Source organism: Rattus norvegicus, chromosome 6 (assembly GCF_036323735.1).
Source record: "Rattus norvegicus strain BN/NHsdMcwi chromosome 6, GRCr8, whole genome shotgun sequence".
NCBI classification, from domain to species: domain Eukaryota; kingdom Metazoa; phylum Chordata; class Mammalia; order Rodentia; family Muridae; genus Rattus; species Rattus norvegicus.
Genome location: NC_086024.1, coordinates 45,597,374 through 45,613,923, shown reverse-complemented (window position 1 = coordinate 45,613,923; position 16,550 = coordinate 45,597,374).

The window sequence follows — 16,550 nt, the reverse complement described above, 5'->3', positions numbered from 1 at the left end:
CCGACTACATTTTGTAACATGATAGAGCCCTGTGTGTCACCCTAGACATGACACTATGTCATTGCTCATGGAGTGGACAGGAGACTCAAATCAGACAATGAGGGAGGGCATAGTTCTGCTGAGCAATCCTTGGCTCCTCGGCCTTTCCCTGATTTGTAAGCTAATATAAATTTTAAGCACTGCAATATCTTTAAAGAGCTGAATACTCTAAACTTTACTTGGGGTCATTTTCCACCATGGTTTAACATGTAGCAGGAATGAAAGCCCCAGGCAGTGCCAGCATCTTGGTATGGTTGACACCAACTCTGTAGAACATTTGACATCTGTAATATGATTGACAGGTTCCTGCTTACGACCACAGCCACAAGCAAGGGCAGACATCCACCAGCCCCACAGTGCCTTGCCCTTGTTTTCACCACTGCCCAGCCCCCAGGCAGTTGCCCATCCATGTTCAGCCACACCAGTGGCTTCTAATGAGGGATTCTGAGTAGTCTCTGGGGACAGTCTGTTCCCACCCTTCTTTGTGATGCTAAGGAATGAAACCCCATTAAGCTCTTGGGGACAAGGCAGCCTCCTCCACCCTGGATGACTATGTGTGGATAGCCTAGCCCTAATCAAATATCCCTCAGGACTACTGGACCTTTTCCATTCCTTCTCGGTGCGATGTGTGGTAAACGGTTGGAAAGCAGCAAGTGGCTTGGACTTCTCCATCTGCCACTTGATGGGTGCTGAATGTCCAGCCAGCATACACCTGAGCTGCACTGCTGGCTCTGTGTAGGCAGATAAGCCTGGAGCACCATTAGATGCTGATACTAAACAGCCTGCCTGTGGGCCACAGACTGGGCCTTCTGACATCAGGGGCACTGTGAGACCAGGGGGAGAATGAGGGAACACTTCTCTAGCTCTTGGTACTGTGGCTAGAATGAACAGAGATGCCTCTTAGGCCTCCCCTGGGTCACCTAAGCCCAACTAAGAGTGGACCATGGCACTGGACCTGGCTTGGAATCTTGACTTGTACTGGTCATGTCCCTCTCTCCTTTTCCTGCCTCAGGTACCTGCATGATTCCTGCCCCATCTGTTCCACAGTCCTAGGAATTAAGTGAAGTAACTTCCAAAGGCATCCCATGACAGGCCTATGGATACGACCCTCTCCTGAAGTAGCCACACAATACAATCACTCCTCACTATGGGAGACTTTGTATAGATTTGTGTGAAGTAATCGAGAAAATCCTCTCATGTTCAACTCACTACCAGGTGTCGGTGAGTTATAACTGTGAGGGGACAGCTGGTGGCCTGAGACCAGCATCATGTCAGCCAACAACCTTGTGACAAGCTGACTTTGACCTCAGCATGAGCTGTCAATCCACATACAAAAGGTGCCTTTGAGGCCAGGAAGAAAGATACAGTACATGTGTTTCTGTGTGTGTGTGTGTGTGTGTGTGTGTGTGTGTGTGTGTGTGTGTATTCAAACACAGGTTATACACACACATACTCACATACATACACTCAAACACAGGAAGCACAGGTGTATGCACATACAAATACTCAAACACACACTCAAAACACAGACACACACTCAAACACACATATATACATATATACTTAAACACATACATGCTCAAACACACACACACACACACACACACACAAATTCAGAGCTAAATATCATGGCACATGAGTGAACTACTCACCAATGCTGGAACAGGAACAGAAAAATTGCCCAAATCTGATTTGTTTTCCCAAGACTTGAGAATAAACTGTTAATAAACTGGAAAACAGAATCGCCCAGGAGCAAACATCCCATCAATTAAAATCCTGCAACTCTTCCCCTTGCTTTAAAAGCCTGAGGCTGTCTTATTAAGAAGGGTACTCAAATTTAATTTTTAAAAACAATTAGGTAGAATCTAAGTGATTGTTTTCCATTATTTTTCCAAGCATCAAGGGTTGCCAGATGGCTTTCAGGAAGAACGGATTCTGTAATCGTCCTTTACCCTTGCAAAAAGGAAAAGCTGATTACCAGTGTCCGGGAGCATCCTGGCTCGGAAACGCCAGCTCTTTACTAGCCAGAAAAACATGTGGTGTTGGCCCAGAGACAGGAAATGAATAGGCAGGAAAGAGGACCCAGGAACAGATCTCTAGAAGACAGACTTGGCAGCTCACAGAGCCGATATTTCACATCAATGAGGAGAAGACAGATGAGCCAACACATGGCATTGTTAAGATGCGCTACCATTTAGAAGAAAATTAAGATGGGTCTCACAACATGGATTCTGGGTGCATCCTATGTATAAACATATGCCTCTAGATCCCAAAGGAAATCTAATGATATTTAGAAAAAAAAAAAAGCCATACACACCCCCCCACTAGAGCTTCAACATGAGCCTGTGTCTCCTGGTGCTCTGAGTAGTTTTCCCTCAGGCTCCCACTTTTCAGGAAGTTATAACATTCTCTTCATTTCACCCATGTCCCGCCTCACCGCCGCCCACACTAAGCCAAACGTCAAGATGGAAAACAAATTCGTAAACAAACTCTGTTCTGCAGCCTGCCCTTCCCCCTAAGAGTCGGTTCCTGTCTGTCCTTTGAAACATCTGGATATATTCTGGATGATGGGAAGGAGGAGGAAGCAGAACAAGATTGACTTCAAACGAGGAAACATTTCAGATGTGTCTGGGAGCCAGCAGCTTGGGATACAGGATCGTTAAAGAGAGATAACGACGGCTGGGGGCAGGGTCAAAGAAACTGATCAATCAAATGACAGATGAAAGGGAAGCTTGGAATCAGAAAGTAGTCAGGAAGGGCATTAGGATAGTCAAGGTTTGGGGGGGGGGGTTGTTTGTTTGTTTTTGTTTTTTGTGTTTTGTTTTGTTTTGTTTTGTTTTTTTGAGACAGACAGTCAACACACATATAACCCCTAGATAACACAGCCTCAGTCCACAACTAGGAAAATGGGATTCAAGAGGTCATTAAGGCCTGTCCTAGCTTCCTTTCGGTTGCTACGATGAAATACCCTGATCAGAAGCAACTAGGGGAAGAAAGCGTCTATTGGGCTCAGTTCCAGGTTAGAGTGCATCGCTGATGGGAAATAAGAATAAGAAACTAGACTATCCCATCCACAGTCAACAGCATAGAGAGAGGAACGCCACGGCCTTGCTGCCTGCTGCCCTCACTTAGACTTCTCCCATTGTGTGTAATTCCAGAAGCCCTCCCTAGAAATGGCACCACCCAGAGTGAACGAAACACCATTAAGCTCTTGGAGGCAAGGCATAAATTAATGATTAAGCCACTTTCCCACGGACCTGACTAGACCAACCTGATAAGAACAATTAGATGAGTCTCTCCCGGTTGATTCTACTTCATGGCGAGCTGACAATAAAGGTTTGTTCCTGTGAATGAGCAAGCTTTCTATGACATCCAGATGCTTCAGCGCCCCCTGAGCCTCCCAGCCTCTGCACAAACAGCAGTCCCAGCTCTTTACAGAGGGAGCCGGCAAGTGTCTGAAGAGCTGTCAGACCTGAGGGCACGCGGTCACATCAGGGACCGGGGAATTGGGCAAGACTTGGGTCAGTTCCCTCTCAGTGCTGCCCTGTTCAAAATTAAAATCAGAAGAGGTGAGTCACGAAAAAAAGCTGTGACTTAGAAGAGAGGGGCTAACAGGGACTCTGAAAATCACCCAGCTTCCACAGTAGACGGCCCACCGAACTGAATGCTGGGAGCATCCACAGTAGACGGAGTGCAGAACTGAGTGCTGGCAAATAGGTACTTCAAAGCAAATATCATCTACTGGCTGCCCTGCACACTATTTTTAAGAGCCGACTTTCTGCCTTAAGAGGTGTAATTAAAGCTTGAAGCCGCGAACTTCATGACTGTGGTCCAGCTACCCAGGGACTGCTGTTCCCATCCCTGTTCCCATCCCCTCAGCAGGTGGCCATGTGCCTCTGTCGCCTCAGCTCGAGGCAGGGTTCAAATGAGGGCCTTCCACAATCAGGAACTTCACATTGCTTTTTAGAGGACTTTAAAATGCTGTTCCCAGGGGCCAGTGGGACCGTTCAGCCAGTAAAGACTCTTGTTGCTCCATGACTATAACCTGGGTCCAATTCCCAGAATTCACCTAAAGAGGGAGGAGATAATTTCCTGTACACACTACTCCCTACCCTGACCCAGATGTGTCATGAAACATACATTAGTGATAAATACAAATTATAAACAATATTTCCAAGAACTATTTTGTCTCTTTTCTCTCCCTGTCTTTTTTAAAAGCTAATTTGGGGTGGGGTGGGGAATCACGCACGCACACGTAAAACGGGTCAGAAAACAAATTTCGAGAATCAGTTCTCTCCTACTACATGAGTTTCAGAAATCAAACTCAGGTCATTGGGTTTGGTGGCAAGTACCTCTACCCACTGAGCCATGCTGCCACCTCCCTGTCTTCCTTCCTGAGGCAGAGTCTTGCTAGGTAAACCCAGGCTAGCTTCAAGGCTTTTGTGCTTAAGCGATCCTCCTGCCTCAACCTCTCAGGGATTACAAGTGTGTGTCACTGTGCCTCATTTACTTCTACTAATAACACTGCCCACGCTCATTATCACACTGAAGGTTGGGGAGACGCTGGGAAAAGCAGCTTGCTGGCCAGTCCTGCAGGGCCTAAGCCTTAACTTTGGACCCATGCTCTTTCTGCACTGACTTGTGACAGCTATACAGGCTGCCGAAGGACAGTGCTAACCTCACCCAGTCAGCCCCTCTGCTCCCTACTGTGGGAAACAGCCTCAGAGAATGAGGCTGGGCAGACCTGCTAAGAATAGCTGAGTAGTGTCACCACAGGGCCACCGTGTTACCTCACTTGCTTTGCCTCAGGTTGGCAGGCTCAGCGGGAGAGCCACCTTACAATGCCCCTTACAGTGCTTTTTCTTCTATCACTCAGCAAGGCTTACTGTGTTCATCTCACAACCACCTGGTGATCCCTTACTCTGTGGGGTTCTGGAGAAGAATGATCAATAAATGATGCCTTCCTTTGCAAAGGAAACAAACACCTGGCAGAACAAGCGAGCCAGCTGTGCACCACCCCCCTGCATTACTAGAGGGAGAGAGGAGAGCCAAGAGAATACATGAAATGGCTATGAGAGAAGAGAGGTCATTGGGTTTGGTGGCAAATACCTATGCTACTCTCCATGATGGCCGCTCCTTTTCTTCCTTTCTGAGGCACAGTTTTGCTATATGACCCCAAGCTAGCTTCAAGGCTTTTTTGCTTAAGCCATTCTCCTGCCTCAGCCTCTCAGGGATTACAAGTGGGTAATCTCCTGGGTAGCAGGGAGGAAAGCCAATGTCCACCATGTTTCTCTAGGATGGTAGCCAAGACAGATAAGCACAGACCCAGAGCCACCAGGAAAGCCAGTCTTGCCTCAGTGCCGCAGTACTTCAGAGAACTGTGGCTGCTTCCTTGCCAAGTGAGCGGGGAGCATACTGCCAACTTCCTGGGTGATTGGTAAGCAAGTCAGCTGCCACTCTCTCTGGAGAGGAGATGGGGCCAGAAGTGGAGCCCTGACTTTCTTAGCCAGACAGAAAGCAGCTGCTCCAGCCTGCTGTGAATGCGCTGCTTAGTGGGCGAAGAGCTAGTGGTAAGAGATGGACCAGACACCATAGGAGTCCTCCGGGTTAAGGATGGCTAGGGATGTTATGAATGGATGGCCAGGTCACTGGTACTGCAGAAACCTCAGGCAACCTGTCACGCCTCTGCTTCTGTCTCCCACTTTGCAAAGGAGGCCAGGCAGCCCATTCTTGGGGTGCAGAGTTAACTAAGACTGGTGGGAGGAAAGCAGGGGATCTCAGAGAGGGTCCTCTCCTTGCAACCCTAGCAGAGAACACAGAGCCTACCCTTTGTGAGAGTGGTGTAGACTCATCTTCTATGAGAGGCAACAGCTAGGTATGCGCTCTCTCTCGCTCTCTCTCTCTCTCTCTCTCTCTCTCTCTCTCTCTCTCTCCATATATATATATATATATATATATATATGTATATATGTATATATATATGTATATATATGTGTGTGTGTGTGTATGTATATATACACAACGTATATATGTATATATACATACACATACAGGAGCCCATGAGATGGAAGCCGGCAGGTGAGTGAACACAGGCTCGTGGTTTGGTAGAACCTACTCTAACCCAGTGAGAAAGTGAGACATCCTGGAGAAGTTCTAAAAATCTGAGAGGATGCAGCCCCAGCTAACTGAATCTACAAAGACCTGCAGACAAATGGCACTGCCAGCAAAATGGGCAGCTTGAGTCCAGGCATGTGTTCATGCAACAGACTGTCCCAAGAGCCCAGGAGGGGTCTAGTGATGGGTCATCACTAGCTGCTACAGGAAAGGTATCTTCAGCCTCCAGTGGGTGGAGACAACCAGAGCTGACTACTTGCACGGAGCCATATTGGATTTGGGCCTAGCCGCTTTTTGACTGCATGGTTCAAAGTGACTCTGGGCTGTTTGGCCACAGAGACTCACCCCGAAGATGACTGCCATAAATCTTAAGATTGTTGGATAAAGCCTCTCCCATGAATTTACGGCACAGGAGTATAACATTCAAGGGATGCCTCAGCTCCCTTCAGCAGATACCTTCCCTCAGCAGATACCAGTTATCTCCTCAGTCAACACCCAGTGTCTCCACCACCTGACCTCATCGCCTGACTTCTTTGCCTCCAGCTATCACTGCCTATACCCTCATCTCCCCCTCCTTCATATTTCACAAAGGTCACTCCCCCTACCTGAAAGCCTTAAAAGCTGCAATGTTCATCCCAATAAACGAGACCTTGACAACAGAACTTTTGCTTGGTCTCCTTCTTCTCTTCACCCCCATTTTGGCCCACAGGTAGAAAGCCTCTTCGGGACCCTGAATAACTGGGTCCCCGCTGGCGGGGACAAGTGGCGCCCGAACACAGGGACCCCGAAGCAAGGCCGACTACAGGACGATGGAGATAAGAGAGCTGCAGCGGGAATCAAGGACTCTTCAGGCCGCATCGCTCGTGTGTCGCTGGAGAGGGAGGTAAGGACCGGTCGAATAATTGTCGTCTAATTGCCATGGGGAAGGTATGGATTTAGGAGGCTTGTTTCATAGGAGAGATCAAGCGCTCACTCAGGGAGAGAGGATTAAGAGTTAAGAAAAAGGATTTAATCAAGTTTTTTTGTTTTATTGATGAAAGTTGTCCCTGGTTAATTTTAAGCAGTGTGGGGCTAGCTTAAGTAAAACTTGCAATAAAAAAGGGACAAGGTAATGGTAAAGTGTTTTTGCATATGCGTTCTTTTAGAGTTATATTTTAGTCTTTGGATCCTGACTAGAGATAGTTTACACCCTAGACATGAGAGAGAATGGGTTTGGGAAAAAACAGTCCTCCCGGACTCTCCACGGATGCTTTGGAGAAAGAGAAAAACCTTTTCAGAGCTCTCTTAGGAATAGAGGGAAAGCAGGAGACGTCCTGCCTCTCTGCTGGCTCCTATTGGAGAAATGCTTATTTCTAGTTCTGGGTTCCATAGGTAGGATATGTGGGTCCCTATCGTGGGACACCATCTAGTTTTTTCCCTCTATGTCTATTGTGTGTCCTTGGTGCACCAAGCTATCCATGTCTGTCAGTTTATGTCTGTGGTCTTTGTTTCTCGTTGTTTAAATGTTTTATGTTTCGTGTTCAAAAGAAAAAATGATAAAAACTTTATCTGCCAGTCGTTCACACCTTGACTTGGTTTTAACTCGTTTCAAGAAGGGAACAATGCATAAAAAACAGTTTCAATTGGCTTTTGGAGCCTACATCTGTAGCTAGAAGCCTAAGTCTGCTGGACAAGCTCCCCAGGGGCTGGCTAAGTGTTTATACTAGCTGATCCTAAAGACACCAGGAGCTTCACAGCTTAAAAGGTGGAACATTGGTAACAGAAACTTGGCTTAAAACTGTAATTTGGATATGAGCCAACCTAGGGAAACAGGTCCAAATTGAGGTAATATTTTTATGGAATTCTTATTCTAGAAACCAGGCTTCTAAAAGATTTTAGGGCAGTGTCTCTTTGTTGAGGTATTGGAGACCGCACCATCGTGCGTTCACATGTAGGAATTGGCAATCATAGCCAAAGGTGTGGTTTGCCCTAAAGTTACTGTATTTTGATGCTAATTCTACTGTCCCAAGAACAGCTGCCTAGTCACATACTCAGAACTCAGGTGACTTTCCAAAGTTGTGGCTGTGCTCTGGTGTTACAAAGAGATCTTAAAGATTGTGATTAAAGATTGTCAGTGTTACATTGACTAACTCAAACTTATTTATAATTAAGAAAAAAATCAAACAGGTAGAGATTGTTACAGGATTTAAAAAGGATTGATGAGGTTTTAAAACTTGTGAGAGCATTACAGCTTGTTTGCTTATCCAACTGCCATTTCAAGATAGATTTAGAGGATTGTTTTTATGCAGTTTGTTTACATCCTGGCGATTGTGAGTTTTTATTTTGTGAGCTTGCTTATAATTTTAGAGAGCCCATGAAGTGATATCATTAAAAATTTTTTACAAAAGAGTGGCTACTAGCCTTATATTATGTAATTTTGTTGCTTCTTCAATGTAAGAAGTTAGAACTTTGAATCTTTCAGTGTATATGGAAATTTTTACTACAAACCTTTGCTCTCAAAATGAGCTTTAACATTTGGGGAGTAACTATTGCTCCAGAGAAGATTCAATATTCATTTTTAATATTTAAAACTAATTTTAAGCTTCTAAGGATATGTTAATTGCCAAAGTACCTCACCTTACCAGAGGACTTAGGTCTTTGTTTGTTATCCTCATTGGAGATAAAGCTTCAGTTGTGTTAATACAGAATTGTAGGCTAGAGTCATGGAAGTATTTTAAAAAGCCAAACAACAGTTAATTGGTTATTACAAAATACTGATATTTGGCCTATTACATATACAAATTTTTCAGGCAAAATTGATAATTTTACTCTTTACATGTTTTTGTATTTCCTGTATATTTGTGCATACAACCCATAGGAAATGCGCTTACTGTATTTATAGGTGGTTCATCTAATGAAAAGGCTACATGTATGATTGGATCACTTGTTTATTCTCTTGAGTTTCTGCTGCTTCAGCACAGATTATTAAATTCCTGGCTTTAGCCACTGTTTTTATAATGTTAAAAAAATCAAGCTTTCAATTTACATACTGATAGCCAATGTGTGGCTTGTGGTTTACGATTGATTTCAATTACTTAATGCTTTATTAGAGACAAGTTTTCTACATGAAATCAGTGAGTGATTTCAGTGTAAATTGTCTGACAACTCACTGTCCTTTCAGTGCTCTGGCTCAGACAACTAAACAAAACCATAGACCCAGCTCTTTGAAAATGGTAATGGAGTTGATAACACACCCTCTTGAAAAGAGGAAGACTCCATTTGCTTACTTTCAACTCCCAGCCTCACCCTACCGGCTCAGGGATTTCTAGTGCGACTAAATCTGGACAATATTTATAGGATTTGGCATCTCTAATTAATGCTTATGTTTAGGTAAATAAAGCTGGTGAGGGGCTGGAGAGATGGCTCAGTGGTTAAGAGCACTAAGTACTGTTCCTTTATAGGCCATTTAAGAACTCAAACTGGATTGCCTAGACCCCTTAACAAGGGAGGACAATGATACCAGACAGATTATAGGCCTTACATAGGAACAGTTAGTCAAAAAATCTCATTCTTTATATATCCAAAACAGTAATGCTGGAGACAATAATTTGGTATAAAAGTCAATTTATAAATACAAGTGCTCAGTGTCCTCAATTTAATCCTTAAGGACTTATCTTAATAAATAATATTTTAACAATATTTTAATAAATAAAAAGGGGAGTTATCCCTGTATGCTAAAATATGCTCCTTTTATTTCAATTTTAAAATTTGGATGCCAAGGAACACTCTGAGTTTATGGCACCCTACAGCTAGGCATACTTCTGCCTAGGTGAAATAGAAAGATCCACATATTGGCATGATCCTGTTCAGATATTTTATATGGGGAAGAGGGAATCTTTGTGTTTTTTCTACAGGATGCTACAGGAGTGTGCCAGCTGCCCAAGTGGCTGGTGAGACTTGCTGATCCTGGGAGCATGAAGATTCAGCTCTCCTGGTTCGGGTCCCTGGAGTCATTCCTGTGTCCTTGGAGGAATATGGAGGATTCCCACTCATCTTTTGTCATCACAGAAATTCTGGCGTTGCTGCAGTCATTGTGTTCCGTCCCACCACGGCCTGCGCTCCGACCCTCTGTGCACTGTTGCTTGGTGGAAGCTGCTGTGGACTGGGGAACTCTGCCCTGTTTTGCAGATCTCAGACATGGTCCCATTGCCTGCTGGTTGTTCCAGAGAAGAATGACCGATCCTGAACTGTCCTGGGAAAGACCTTGGCATTTTCGCTGCTATTGTAGCAGCCATTACTGCTGCAGCCATTGTGTCTGCAGTGTCTGGAGCTACCCTCCCCCAATCTATTGTTAAGCAAGCACAGTGGGTGAACTTTCTGGAGTAGTTGCTAACAATTGGGAATTCTAAATTTTATTACAGGAGAGGCTTGACTAGGTCCTTGGTGGTATGGCCATAACAGCTGAGGAGAACCAGATGAGGTGCCTACAACTTATCGGGAGAGGCTCAATTTCCACAATCTCTTATATTAATGCCATCTGGCCCTTGCTCTTTCGCCCCTGGGCTCAAGTGAGAGGAATGAGAAGATGACCGGATGTAGCTATCCTCAGGGACGGGCAACTTCCTCTGACCCTTGACCAATCTAAGACAGGAACCTTGGGGGCGACAAGGTGATCCTATGACAGATAAGGCTGGGGTTTGAGAGGTCGATCCTAAGACAGAAGTGGCTACACCCCGTTTAAACGTGCGGGCCGGTCAAATGCTCCTCTGCCCAGTTTCTCCCCCAATAACACACACGTATAGCCCAGAACGGTGTGTTACAGCATAAGTTCATTCCTAGCCATTGGGGTGCAGTCCTAACTGCAAGAGTGGCTTGCCATGGCCGAGCTGGGCACTCTGTGAGGCATGTCTGATCTCTCTCAGACCACTACTTCCACCTAATGGTTTTTTTTTTTTTTTTAAAGAAAAATGGGGGAGATGCACGGAGCCATATTGGATTTGGGCCTAGCCGCTTTTTGACTGCATGGTTCAAAGTGACTCTGGGCTGTTTGGCCACAGAGACTCACCCCGAAGATGACTGCCATAAATCTTAAGATTGTTGGATAAAGCCTCTCCCATGAATTTACGGCACAGGAGTATAACATTCAAGGGATGCCTCAGCTCCCTTCAGCAGATACCTTCCCTCAGCAGATACCAGTTATCTCCTCAGTCAACACCCAGTGTCTCCACCACCTGACCTCATCGCCTGACTTCTTTGCCTCCAGCTATCACTGCCTATACCCTCATCTCCCCCTCCTTCATATTTCACAAAGGTCACTCCCCCTACCTGAAAGCCTTAAAAGCTGCAATGTTCATCCCAATAAACGAGACCTTGACAACAGAACTTTTGCTTGGTCTCCTTCTTCTCTTCACCCCCATTTTGGCCCACAGGTAGAAAGCCTCTTCGGGACCCTGAATAACTGGGTCCCCGCTGGCGGGGACAACTACTGAGAGGAGGTCAGGAATTCTATATATGGGGGAGAGTTTTACAGGAACATGACACAAACTAAAGTGGAAGGAACTTCAATTAAGAAAATGGTTCCATAAGATAGGGCTATAGCGAAGCCTGTAGAACGTTTTCTTAATTAGTGATTGACAAGGGAGGGCCCAGCCCATTGTGGTGGTGGCATTCCTGGGCTGGTGGTCCTGAGTCCTAAAAGAAAGCAGGCTGAGCAAGCCCTGAGGAACAAGCCAGTAAGCAGCACCCTTCCATGGCCTCTGCATCAGTTCCTGCATCAACCCCTGCCTCCAAGTTCCTGCCCTGTTTGAGTTCCTGTCCTGACTTCCTTGGACGATGAAGTGAGAAGTGAAAGCTTAAGCCAAATAAACCCTCTCTTTCCCAAGCTGCTTTGGTCATGGTGTTGCACCATGGTAAGACACCAGGGAATGACCTTTTGACATGGGAATAATAAAAGCAAACATCACAAACCTATACTCAAACCTTCAGTGAGGTTTCAGCTCTCAATCAGAGGGGACATAGCATTGGCTAACCGAAGTAGACAAGTAGACAGGCACAGTTTTTTGTTGATTCTCTAGGGTAGGGTAAAAGTTGGTAATTCATCCTCAAAGGATGGTTTTCTTCTTTCCCAGGCCTGTGGCCAACCTGTCACAGATACTTCTGAGTTCCTCTGTGGCTGGAGCCATCATCCTGGGCAAACACCCTCTTGTATGGCTCAGTGTGGGCCTATGGCAAACTAGACAGTGTTAAACCTTGAGCTGCTTTACAGATAAGGGCAGGGTTAAGAATAAGGGTAGGCAGCTTTGAGATAGTTTGTCAGGTAAAGGAACTTGCCAGTCCAGCCAACAAACCTAGCAGTCCTGGGTTCTATCCTGGGTATCACCAGGGGGAAGAAGACAGTCAACTCCCCAGTTGTCATAGGACTCCCACCCCATACATAAACACATGTACAGGCTGTGTCATGCATGGATTGCACACACACACACACACACACACACACACACACACACACACACAGAGGCACACGCAAATAAATGCTTAAAAGATAATAAATGAAAGAGCACAGACAGGATAGAAGAAAGCAGACATCGGCTTCAGCAGACGATCAGCATTCTGCATGGAGGTCCAGCAGACTCTGACCTGCAGCTTACCTCAGTTAACAGGCTGACACACAAAATGAAGGCATCAGTGCCAAACCTGTCCATCCGGTCACCCATGGGGCATCTAGGTCAGGTGAAAGGTCAGTGTATATAGCCAAGCAACCTTACAGTCCAAGAAAGGAACGTTGACAACTGTAGTCAGAATGTACGCTGAGGAGGTGCTCCTAGAGCAAAGCTTCTAGGAGATTAATGATGTACTACCCAGCTACATGGCCCCTTCAAGTCAAATAGCAGCAAGTGAAGCTAGAGGGTTTGTACCTTGGTAACACAGGGATCCTAAGAGTCTGAGTGTTTCTCCTGCCTTGAGTAGAGTACAGTGCTTCAGCATAGAAGAGAAATAACAGACAGGTGGAAAGCACTGTGAATGCCACAGAGATTTCCTATATTTTTACTAGGTGTCTATTGCTGTGATAAAACATCCTGAACTAAAGGGACTTAGCAGGTGTATGTGCGTGTTTGCATATGTTGACTTAAATATCCCAGGTCATGGTCCATTGAGAGAACAGAAGCAGAGGCCACGGAGGAGTGCTGCTGACTCTCCATGGCTTGCTCAGCCTGCTTTCTTAGATCCAGCATCACCTGCCCAGGGAGTGACCACACCCACAGTGGGCTGGGCCCTCCCACAGCAGTCATTCATCAGGAAAAGGCCCCCACAGAGTTACCTACTAGACCAATCTGGTAGCGGCAGTTCCTCAACTGACACTTTTCCCTTCCCGGATGACTCTAGCTTGAGTCAAATCAACAAAGCACCAACCCACACACCAAGTCATCCTGTGCTGAGCCCGAGGCTTCCTGCCTGTGTGCTCAGCAGTTTGGGCAAGAGAAAGAAGACCACTTAAGTTACTTGCTGTAACAGGCAGAAAGAGAGGAGGTGACAGCAGGAGAATTATTCAAAGAAGAAAGAAAACAAGAAGGAAAGACAGGACAAACATAAAGGTAGTGACTGCCCAAACTACAGCCACAGGACAGCCATTGTGCTAAGAGCCTCCCATCCCTCAGCCTCCAATCTTCATCATGTTGTGTTCAATTGCACAAGCAGGGGTGACTGTCCCTATGTGGACAGAGGCTGAGACTCAGGGAGTGACTCATTGGAGCTGCACAGCAAGACAGCCACAGAGCCATGACTCAAACAACCGTCCCCTCCTCTCTCCTGGGCCGTTCTCTCTTAGAAAGTGAATGTGCCAAGCACCCGGCACATCACACGAAGCGACACGAGGCCTCAGAATCAATAAAGACGTTCCTCTCCTCGGGGAAATGGTATCCATACATTTAAATTGGCTGTCTTCATAATCAGACGAAGGGCATTTTATTTTAATGTAACAGCTGAGAGGCAAAATCAGGTCCCGTTTCAAGTACCACTAAAATCTGCTGTGTGGGTAGCTCTCAATGTGGAAATGAGGCACCCTTAACAGCCACCCACACAGCCGCCTAATCTTCACTCAAGAGGCGCTATTGAAAAAAAGGTGACTCAAAATCACCAGCAACTTTGAATTTAACTTCTGAAACCTTCAGTTGATGGAGTGGGAAATGAGCCAAGAAGAAGAGCAAAGGCCTCCCAGCATGGCGACCTGGAACCCCAGCCTTGTCCACAAGACACCTGTCACCACCTGCAGGGACAGTCACAGGTCCACATAAACATCTGACCATTCAAGACAGCTTGTCACCATGCCACTCGTGGGGCAGCCTGAGGGGTCCTGGAGAGGAGAGTTGGTGCTCTGTGTTGTTCACAGATGGGGAGGATGTTGGGGAGGGAGTTGATACTTCCTGTTTCCACACAGTATCCCTGTCTACCTTGTAGCCCCCTGCTGGGTCAGTGCGACATTTGCAACCTGACCTGCTTCCACTGACAGCTTCATAGTCCTGGGGTGTTGTCCCGGACCAGGAGTTGGGCCTTAAGGCTCCCTTTATCCCAGCTCTCAGTCCCTGTAAGACATCCTCTATGGGCCTGGCCCCTCTCCTTCCTCTTATAGCCCATCTCAGAGATCCCCAGCACAAAAGCCTCACAGATGTCCTGGGGCCACTTAGTGAAAGTCCCATGAATTATATCAGTATCCAAGGCTGATCTATCTTGGGGGTCAGGGGGAGCTGAAGGGAGCAGTGTGGTTTTGAAGCATGATTTCTCTATGTAGTCCTAGCTGTCCTGAAACTCCCTCTGTAAACCAGGCTGGCCTTGAACTCAGAGATCAGCCTGCCCCTGCCCCTGCCCCTGCCCCTGCCCCTGCCCCTGCCCCTGCCCCTGCCCCTGCCCCTGCCCCTGCCCCTGCCCCTGCCCCTGCCCCTGCCCCTGCCCCTGCCCCCCAAGGACTGGGACTAAAGATGTATGCCACCATGCCTGGCAGGCTATCTACCATAAACAAACCTTACAACCTGCTCCAGAGAGGACCTTCCCCTCAGCTTTGTCAATAGGTAGCAGCATGTACAGCATGTCCCACATCTCCTCCACCCAGTGGGATGACTATAGAGAAGATGACTCCAGAAAAGACCACAAGGATGCAAACGTGTTCACATGCAAGTGTCTGGGCAACAGCCCCCAAGCTGGGGTGTCCTTAAAACATACACAGCAAATGGGGCCCAGAGCCACAGAGGTAGAAGACATTTCTGGGCCCAGAATTTTCACATGAGCTGTCAACGGGACCAGAGGGGACATTTTGATACCTACTTTGGGATCACAGAGCCATCTGAAGGGCCCTTGGCTTAAACACCTGGTGTTGCCATATTCCCCTCTATTCACACATCTTCAGCTTCAAGAGGCCGGGCTTTGAAAAGGACCAGCTGCTTTTCTCTTTTTAAACATCCACAAGAGGTTGGATATAAGAGGAGAAGAGGGAGGGATGTGGGGTGGGATGGACAGAGGAAGGACAGATTTACGCTGGCTTTGAAAAGCTTAGGTCATCAAGGGGGATATGGCATATGTGATGTCCACAGGAGTGTGGTGTGTGTGTATGCACACATTTGCCCGAGAATATGCAGGTGTGTACACATGCGGAGGTCAGAGGTTGATGTCACTGTCTTCAATTGCTCTCTAACGTCTTTTGTTTTTCAGAGTTGCTAACTTAACCTGGAGTTTTCCTGGCCATCTCCAGGGATCTCCTAGTCTCTACTAAATGCTGGGACTACAGGCTTACACCACTTCTGGCTTTTTTTTAGGCGGGGGGGTGGAGGTGGGGTTGCAGGAATCCAAGCTCAGGCCTTTGTGCTTGCAGGAGAAATGCTATACCCACAGAGCCATCTCCCCAGCCCAAGAGTGATATTTTTAGAATTCCATGACCCCACCTTTCTTCTCTCCCCAATCCTCCAGCCTTGGTCCCCAAAGTCTTGGTGTATCTATAATTGTTTCCCTGCTGTTGAGCCCCAGAAAATGCAACACCCAACTTGTGCCATCTCCTACCTTCCTTTCTTTACATTGGCTTAATGTAATATCTTTGAAAATACAAAGATCTCGGACTCTTGACTTCATAGGCTACAACAAAATACCCATTCCCCATTATACTTGAAAAGTGAACTCTTTCTCTGACCCCTGTGTACCCCCGCCATCCCCAACCACCCCCTCTTACATTGCTCTGAGTTTGTCAGGTCTTGGAACACTCAACTTTGTTTTGTATCTAGAACTCATGTTAATTAAATCCCAAATTAACAACTTAATTGCCTGAAGATTAATTTTTAAAATGAAAGGAGATAGAGTTTGTATGATCATTATGTAAGTATCTTTTCCCGCAAAGCATTGCAATTTGCTCCATGGGGAAGAACACGTAATTGCATGTT